The sequence below is a fragment of the Marmota flaviventris genome, chromosome 8, assembly GCF_047511675.1.
Source record: "Marmota flaviventris isolate mMarFla1 chromosome 8, mMarFla1.hap1, whole genome shotgun sequence".
Lineage (NCBI taxonomy): Eukaryota > Metazoa > Chordata > Mammalia > Rodentia > Sciuridae > Marmota > Marmota flaviventris.
Window position 1 is genome coordinate 32,223,682 of NC_092505.1, and position 9,316 is coordinate 32,232,997.

The following is a 9,316-nucleotide window of genomic DNA, read 5'->3' on the forward strand; positions in this document are numbered from 1 at the left end:
CTGTTGGAATATAGGAAAGTTATTGATTTATATGTGTTAATCGTGTATACTGCTACTTTGCCGAACTCATTTATAAGCTCCAGGCGTCTTCTGGTGCAGTTTTTGTTTCTTTGGTTTTTAGGGGGAGTCTTTTAGACATAGGACCATGTCATCAGCAAACCGATATAGTTTCACCTCTTCTCTTCCTACTGGTATCCTTTTGATTTCCTTCTCTTGGTTGATTGCTCTGACTAATATCTTGAGGACTATATTGAATAGGAGTGATGAGAGAGGACAGCCTTATCTTGTTCCTGATTTTAAAGGAAATGCTTTTAGTTTTTCTCCATTCATTATAATGTTGAATTTGTATTTGTCATAAATAGCCTTTGTAATGTTGAGGTCAGTTCCTTTCATTCCCAGCTTCTCCAGCATTTTTAACATGAATGGATACTGGATTTTATCAAAAAACCTTTTCTGTGTCTATTGAGATGATGATGTGATTCTTGTCCTTAATTCTGTTTAAGTAGTGAATTACATTTATTGTTTTGCATATATTGAACCAAACTTGTACCCTGGAATAAAATACACTTGATTATGATGTATTATTTCCTTGATGTGTTTTTGAATGCAGTTTCCTAATGTTTTATTATAGACCTTTTCATCTATGTTCATCAGGGACATTGGTCTGTAGTTTTCTTTCCTTCAAACATCTTTGTTTTGGTGACAGGGTTATACTCACTTCATAGAATGTATTTGGGAGTGTTTTCTCTCTTTTAATTTCATGGAATGATGTGAGAAAGACTGATTGTTAGTTCTTCTTTAAAGGTCTAGGAGGAATCAAATCTGGTCCTGGGTTTTGGTTTGGTTTGGTTGGAAGGCTTTTAATTGCTGTTTCAATATCATTGCTTGAAATTGATCTGTTTGGGTTTTTTAATCTCTTCCTGGTTCAATGTAGGCAGGTCATATGTGTCTAGAAATGTTTTAGTGTCTTCTGGATTTTCTCATTTATTGGAATACGTGTGTGTGCATATATAGATACATTGGAAGAATTCTCTCCTTTTCTAGTTTATGGAATAATTTGAGAAGTATTGGTGTTAATTTAACTGGGATTCAACTCAGGGTCATTCAATGACTAAGCCACATCCCCAACCCTATTTTGTATTTTATTTGAGACAGGGTCTCACTGAGTTGCCAGCACTTTGCTTTTTGCTGAGTCAGGGTTTGGACTTGCGATCTTCCTGCCTTAGCCTCCTGAGTGGCTGTCATTATAGGCATGTGCTACCATTCCTGGTCTGGAGTTAAATTTTCAAAATAGTGTCTGATGATCCTCTGGATTTTAGAATGGTCTATGTTGATATCTGCTTTTTCATTTCTAGTTTTATTGATTTGGGTCTTCTCTTTCTTTATGTTAGTTTGGTGAGGGGTTAATCAATCTTATTTATTTTTTAAAAGAACTAACTTTTCATTGCATTGATCATGTGTATTTTATTTTTATTCTCAATTTAATGAATCTCATCTCTGATGTTAATTATTTCCTGTTTTCTACTGGTTTTGAAATTAAGTTAGTTCTTCTTATCTAAGACCTTGAGGTGGAACATAAGTTCATCTATTTGGAATCTCTCTCTCTCTCTCTCTCTCTCTCTCTCTCTCTCTCTCTCTCTCTCTCTCAATGTGGTGATTAAGTGCTATAAATTTTCCTCTTAGAACTGTTTTTATACTGTCCCTGATGTTTCAATATATTGTATCTATGTTCTCATTCATTTCTAAGAATTTCTTGATTTCTACTTGATTTGTTCTTTGATCCATTCTTTAAGTGTATTATTCAATTTCCATATGTATATGTAGTTTCTAATATATTTCTTTCTGTTGATTTTTAGTTTCATTCCATTATGATCTGATAGAATGTGTGGGATTATATTGATTTTGTTTTGTTTTGTCTTGTATTTGCTAAGATTTACTTTGTGACCTAGAATATGTTCTATTTTGGAAAAAGTTTCATCAGCTGATGGGAAGGCAAATTCAGCTATTTTGGGGTGAAATATTATGTAGGTACATTTGATTTATAGTTTAATTTAGGTGAAAAATATTGGGTTTATGTTTTGGAGACCTGTGTCTATTGGTGATAAGTGTAGGTTGAAATCACCCAGTATTATTGTGTTTGGGTCTATCTGAGATTCCATGTCATGGAGTATCTTTTTCATGTAATTGAGTGTGCTGATATTTGAGGCATAAATATTTAGTACATGAGGTTTTCTTGCTGTATTGTTCACTTTATCAGGATGTGGTTGCCTTCTTTTTCTCTTCTGATTAATTTTTTCTTGAAATCTGCTTTGTCAGATATGAGAATAACTGTTCCTGATCTTTTTTGAAGACCATTTGTGTGGAATATTTTTTTCATCCTTTTACCTTCAGTTCATGAATATCTCTGCCTATAAGATGAGTCTCTTATAAACAGCACATAGTTGCATTTTGTTTTTTGATTCATTCTACTAAACTATGTCATTTAGTTTGGTGTTAGTATGGATATGTGATTGTGGTTTTCTGCCAATTTGACTTTTTACTGTTTTTAATATTTAATATTGTCTTGATTCTCACTTAGCAGATTTCTATTAATCTTCATGTATTTGGTTGCTTTGGAATTTTTTTTTTTTTTAGTTTCTCTGTGTGCAGTTTATCTTTGAGTATTCTTTGTAGTGCTGGTTTTGTGTCATGAATTCTTTTAGTTTATTTTTTGTCATGGAAAGTAATAATTTCCCCTTCAAATTTGAAAGTGAGCTTTGCTGGGTATAGTAAACTTGGGTGGCTGTTGTTTTCATTTGGAGCTTGAAATATCTTAATTGAGTCCCTCCTTGATTTTAGAATCTGAATTCAAAAATTAGATGTGAGCTTTAATTGCTTGCTTCTAAATGTGACCTGATGCTTCTCTTGCAGTTTTTAACATTCTTTTATTATTTTCTATTAGGCATTGTGATTATGATGTGTCTTGGAAAATTTCTCATTTTATTGGTTCTATTTGAGGTCCTGTAAGCATCCTATATGTGAATATCTCTCTCCTGTCTGATATGTGAAATATTTTGTAAATGTGTCATCAAAAGTATTCTCAATACCTTTAGCTTGTATTTCCACATTCATTTTTATATCACTGATTCTCATGTTTGCTCACTTCATGTTGTCCCAGAGTTTCTGTATATTCTGATCATGTTCTATCATTTTTTCCCTTTATTGAATTCTGTGTACTCAAGTTCATGTACCTTGTCTTCAAGGCCTGAAGTTCTGTTCTCAAGAGCTGAAGTTCTATTTTCTACATAAATCTATTAGTGATGATTTCAGGTGAATTTTAAATTTTTGTCTTTCATTTTTAGGAGTTCTGATTGGTTTCTTTTTTAATGTTTCTATTTGTTTATTGACATGGTCTTTATCTTCTGAATTTACTCTCTTAATTCATTCTTTAGATCCTCTTTTAGTTTATTGAACATTTTAATAACCAGTGTTTTATTATCTTTCTCTGTGAAGATTTGTTTGCCTGTTTCTTCATGTTTTCAGAGGTCTTGGGCTTGTGCCTCAATAACCCCCTTTCTCTTATGTCCTTTTGTGTGTAATTATCTTATGTGTCCTGGGACTTCTTTTGCTTTTTGATATATAAGTAGATATCAAGAGGTGGGACCTGAGGTCCCTCTCTGATTATTCCTCCTTGGATGCTGATTGTTGGTTTGGGTTTTTGTCTCCTCATTTCTTTGAGTTGGCATAATCTTCAGGCTCATGTGAGGCTAGAGTGTGTGGGGGGTGAGATTCATTTTTATTTGGTTGATTTGTAATTATTTATTGGCAGCAGGATCTCTACTCTGTGACCTTTATGTGTTCCAATCTCTTTCTAGTCCCTCTTAGAGGAAGGGGGAAGCCAGAAGTGGCACCAATGTCAGTAACAAATGTACGGCCTTAAGACAAATGCCCAATATTTACTTTGCTAATTCCTGATTGGCACCTATATAGGAATCCTGGGGTCAGCATTTAATAACAGTACCAAAAATTTTAAAAAACATGAACTAGATCAGAAATTGAATAGCAGGTGTTTACTATGTTGTTCACTGTATTAATAATCACAACTTAAATGGGATAGGAACTATATAACCTATATGATTTCTATTATTTAGTGGATTACAGTTTCTTATGTAAGAAAAAATAGAGTAGGAAGGCAAGAGAAACTCTGAAGTGTTTGAAAGGGTAATCAGAGAAGAGGCAGGAGATAGGGAGCAGGTGTCAGCTGTAAAGTAGAAGGAATAGAAATTTAACTGAAGTAATGTAAAATAGAAAGACAGGATGAGGGAAAAGAAAACATTGGCTATTACTGGGAGAAGATAATGAAGAAGGGGAGACAGGAGGGCCCAGAACACAGGTGTAAATTAATCAGCAAATGTAAGATTGAAATAATATTACACCTACATCTAATCTAGGCAAAATAATGAACACATGGAGGAGAAAGCTATTAATGAGTACACACACACACACATACCTGCAATGAGGGCATGCACAACCACACATACTCATATACACACAAAATAATGCATAATGTAAAAGAGTGAAGAATCATATAATACAATAAAGTATGGTTTGGAGAAATGGGAAAAACCATCAAAATTTAAAAAATAAAGTATGAAAACATGGAGGAAAAAATAAGAAAAAAGAAAAAGAGGAAGAAAAGAAAAACAACTTACTGAGAGATACAGCATTGTCTTTGTTGCAGTGGTCAAACCTGGTGGCAGGGATGGATTTTTAGACTTTATCTTTGGCTCTGTATGTTTGGCCACTGTCCTTGTGTTCCTCACCTAGCTGCCAGCCAGGCACTTCTCAGCTTCCAATATGCCAGTGTTGGGTGGGGTGGGAAGCACTGATGAATTGTGTAATGCTGTAAGGTAGTGATGCCAAGTTTTAGATTGGAGTTTCCAGTTGTTGGGGTTTGAACTTAGGTGGGTTTTGGAACACTCTCAGTTGGTATTTGAGAGTGTTGCTCTACTCACCTTATTGATGTGGAGCTTCCTACGTCTGCTGGACTTCTGGATCTCTGGGGTTTCCAAAAAAAAAAAAAAAATCACTTTTAGGGCATAGGGACTAAGCCTTCACAGGTTTCACCTTCACCTCTATGGAAGTATCAGGTGTCCACCCTGGAGTGTAAATATGCTTCTGTGGCCGCAGTTGTGAGTCTTTACCATAGCTCTTTCAGGGTGCTTGCTATTATGGGATTTTTCTCCCTTGGAATCCAAATGCTGGACGGTCAAGGTAAAATTGTCTTTGTGCCTCTTTCAGTCTCTGGTTCAGGAACCCTGTGGGGATATTTTAGTCAGCTTCTGGTAAATTTCTTTATGAGTTCCCACTCCCCTATCTCTGTATGCAGCTGCACAAGCCGCCGCTGGAATGTGTTTCTCACCTGCCAGCATGTTCCACGCTCATGCAGTGCTTTCCCTAACATGGAGGGCTGCCTGAGGGGGGTCATGCTCAGGGAGGCTCACTATCCCCATAGAAGTCTTTCACCCCAATGACCGCTTTGAATTTGTTTTTACTGATACTCTTTCACTACCAACTTTGAGTCCACTAAAATCCACCCTTCTCTGTAAACTCCAGGTTTCTCTAGGTCAATTTTTCTTTATTTTTAATTTCTTTATCTATCTGCTATGTATCCCTTTTGTCCATGCTCCCTGCTCTGCTCTGCTGGCTGCTAGAGCTGGCACTTCTCTATGATATTATTTCTTCTTCTCTACAGTATTATTGCTCCAGCTACTGACTTCCTGTAGCACTATGAATTGTTTTTTGAAAGTTCAGCATTATGTTTCAGTGAGGTTCCTTTGTTACTCACCTTGCTAAGGAACAGTCTTCCTGTATTGTAAGTTGGTGCTGAGGAGCTACTGTGCCAGGCTTCCTTTTACTCCGCCCTCTTGTCTCTCCTAATCTTTTCTGGTGAAAAATGTCGTTAGTCCTGGACAGAAACAGGTATGAAACTAAAAACAAAGAAACCAGAGCTTGAATCCTCTCTTTCCCTCTTCTGATTAGTTCTTGCTAGATAATGTAATGGAGGAACACATTCAAGTTTTTTATAGAAAAGGGTTTTCAACCTAGAATTCATGCTCACCCAACTGATTGATAAAGTAAGCATCTAGAATAGAAAGTTCTTCTGTGAAGAGCAGTGATTTGAAACAAATCATGGCCTCTCTCTCATGGCTACATTTGCACTGGGAGCTGCCTGTGTGAAGCTGCAGGTCAAGGTGCCCCAGTTGCTATGGTGACACTGGTCTGAGAAGGCTCCATGCCAAAGTGCAGAGTTCTTATCAGTCAAAGCCTTGAGTTCAGCACCAACTCCCAGGAATAGAGAATTCTTAGCAAAACAAGATGACCAGTCCTGGGTCCTTCAGGTGGCTGCTTTGTTGACACTTTCCCACAAATAACCTTTTGATAAAACCTATATAATGAATGTGCTGAGCTAGCTCTGGTGTGTCAGTCAAGCCTCATCATTGCTTGGCTGAACCACCTAGACCCACCTTTTACTCTCTGTGTGTATTTGTTTCTCTTTTTTTCATTCCCCCATCGCCCCTGCCTGTCTGGTATCTCTCCTAATAAACTGTCATGGAAGTTGGCCTGTGAACAGGGACCAGAGACAAGACACAGGGGAACTTCTCTTCATTTCTCAGAAGGAGGATGCCCCTGAGGCCACATGGCAAAGAAAGGTGAAGAGTACAAGTTTATAGCTGGGTGTAAAACATGGGACAGCTAGGATCCAAAGAAAGGGATCTCTATTCCTTTCTTAGCTTCAGCTAGATCTCTCTCTCTCTCCTAGGCTTACATTTAAAATGTAAATTGCAGAGAACTGGTTTGAGACCAAAAAAAGAAAAAAAAAGTGTCACTTTTATGGGACTTTTATGGCTGGCTATCTTGTCTCCTCCTGGCACTCTGCCATGCTGCTTTCTTAACTAGTTCCTCTCTAATCTGAGCCAAAAGTAAATTCTGATTTGATAAATGCTGTTAACTACATCTGTCTGATATCTTGGTTTTTACAGTTAAAAATGAGTTAATTAGATTTAACAAAATGGGATCAATCTTCATAAACATGTTTGTTAAAGGAGACATCTGATTAATTTGCAAGTTGTGTTGCTAAACATCAACTGCTAAGGTAATATATTTAAATATTAAATAGGTTTTCACAAATTGGTAAATAGAAAAAAGCTTGAGATTCCTTTGTGTCAGTTCTAAAAGGAGGTTACTAGGAGCTAAGATTTTATCAGGTATAATTTATATACAAAGCATAAGAGTGAAATCAAATTACCATAAAAAACATAAAAGTATTTTCATCTTATTAAAATGGATTCATTTGTCTAAATTCAAAATTTTCATAAAGATTGTTTTCAAAATATAAATTTAAAAGGAGGGAAAGAGACATAAGGCTTGTGAAGGGAAATAGCTATAAGGTTTGTGTAGGATAAGAGATATAAGACTTGTGATGAGAACGAGATTAGGGTTTATGAAGGGAAAGAGATATAAGGTCTGTGATTGGAAAGAGATATAAGGTTTGTGAAGGGAAAAAGATATAAGGTCTGAGTAAGTGACAAAAATGTCTGAGTGACAAACAAGTTCTGAGTAAGTGATAAAAAGGTCTGTGTAAGTGACAAGAAGTTCTGTGTAACTGAAGGGTGATTTTAAAAAGTTTGTGTGTGTAACTGAATTAGTTATATATAATTAACACAATTAGTTAAAGTTTTCAAGTCTTTTCCAAAAGTCAGATAATTTCTTAGCTTTTACACCTCCTGGTAAAGTATAATAAAATAAAATAAAAAATGCTAGTCTCTATTGTCATCATCATATTCATTTGTTCTGTATTAATCTTTTTCTATCACTCATGTATTCTTGTTTCTCTCATAGAAGCACCCACCTCCAAGATGACTTTACAATCTGTTCTTTCCCAACCAAAATTTTACCATGGACCTTTCTACTGACCAAAACATTCTTGAGGGGTATACTCAAACTGCTTGCCCCATGTTGCCCTCTCTCAACCTGAAGCAGCCAGAGTGGTCATTGCCCATTTCTCCTTTCAGCAATGAGGGTTCCCTTACTCAGAGGGAAAAATAAAGGATACTCAGCTGCAAGCTTTTGTGATCACACTTCCAATACTTCAAAATAAACATATGTTGGTTACATTGAAAAAATAAAAAAGGGGAAGATATGGAGAGTGGTGAATTGAATCGACGCATGGCCTCTGACTCTCTCATGGCTGCATTTATGCTGGGAGCTGCCTATGTGAGGGTGCGGGTCAAGGTGCCCCAGTTGCTATGGGGACATTGGCCTGAGAAGGCTCCATGCCAAAGTTCAAAGCTCTTATCAGTCAATGCCTTGAGTTCAGCACCAACTCTCAGGAATAGAGAATTCTGAGCAAAACAAGATGACAAGTCCTGGGTCCTTCAGGTGGCTGCTTTGCTGACACTTTCCCACAAATAACCTTTTGATGAAATTTATATAATAAATATGCTGAGCAAGCTCTGGAGTCAGTCAAGCCCCACCAGTGCTTGGCTGTACCACCTGGCCCCCCTTTTATTCTATGTGTGTGTCTGTCTTTTCTTCATTTCCCCATTGCCCCTTCTCATCTGGTATCTCCCTGAATTAACAACCAGGGTTCATATATGGAAGAATTAAAAAAGAATAAAGAAAATTCAACTCTGAAGAGCCCTTTCTTATGAAGCTCTTTGAGATGCATTTCCAGCAAACAAGGGAGTAGATGAACAACAACAACAAAAGAAATAAAACATCTATCTTAGGAACCGGAGATGCCACACAGAAGCAAATAAAGGATATAAGGAAAATCACTCAATGGCTACTGCCCAACAGGTACAGGCATCATGGGGTCCTAACTGACCAGGATGGAGCGATGTGTGTTGGGTGGAATTCTACAAAACAATAAGTGTGTAAAAGGGATTTGAATAGTAAAAGAGAAGGAGCTGAATGACAGCAGAACACCAGAGGGTGTATTTCTCACTGCAGGCAATTGTGCAGATTGGAGATCACCACAGACCAGCCAAAAATCCTCTAGTGTAATCCCTAAAAGAGCTGGTGTGTGATATCTGCCACACAGATGATTGCACTGTCTGTATTATAAGAACACCATTGACATAAAACTTGTTACTTTTGCCTCTGAGGAGCCAGGAAGTATGTGGGTTTGGGAAGAGTTGGAAGAAAAGTGTAAAACATACTTTGCAACCTCCTCCCCATTATAATTCTCTAAGCCTAGTGAGTCCTGCCCTGGGAAAACCAGAATTTGAGGGGGTCAGAAACTATAAACTAGTGGTGACTTTAACAGTTTAAA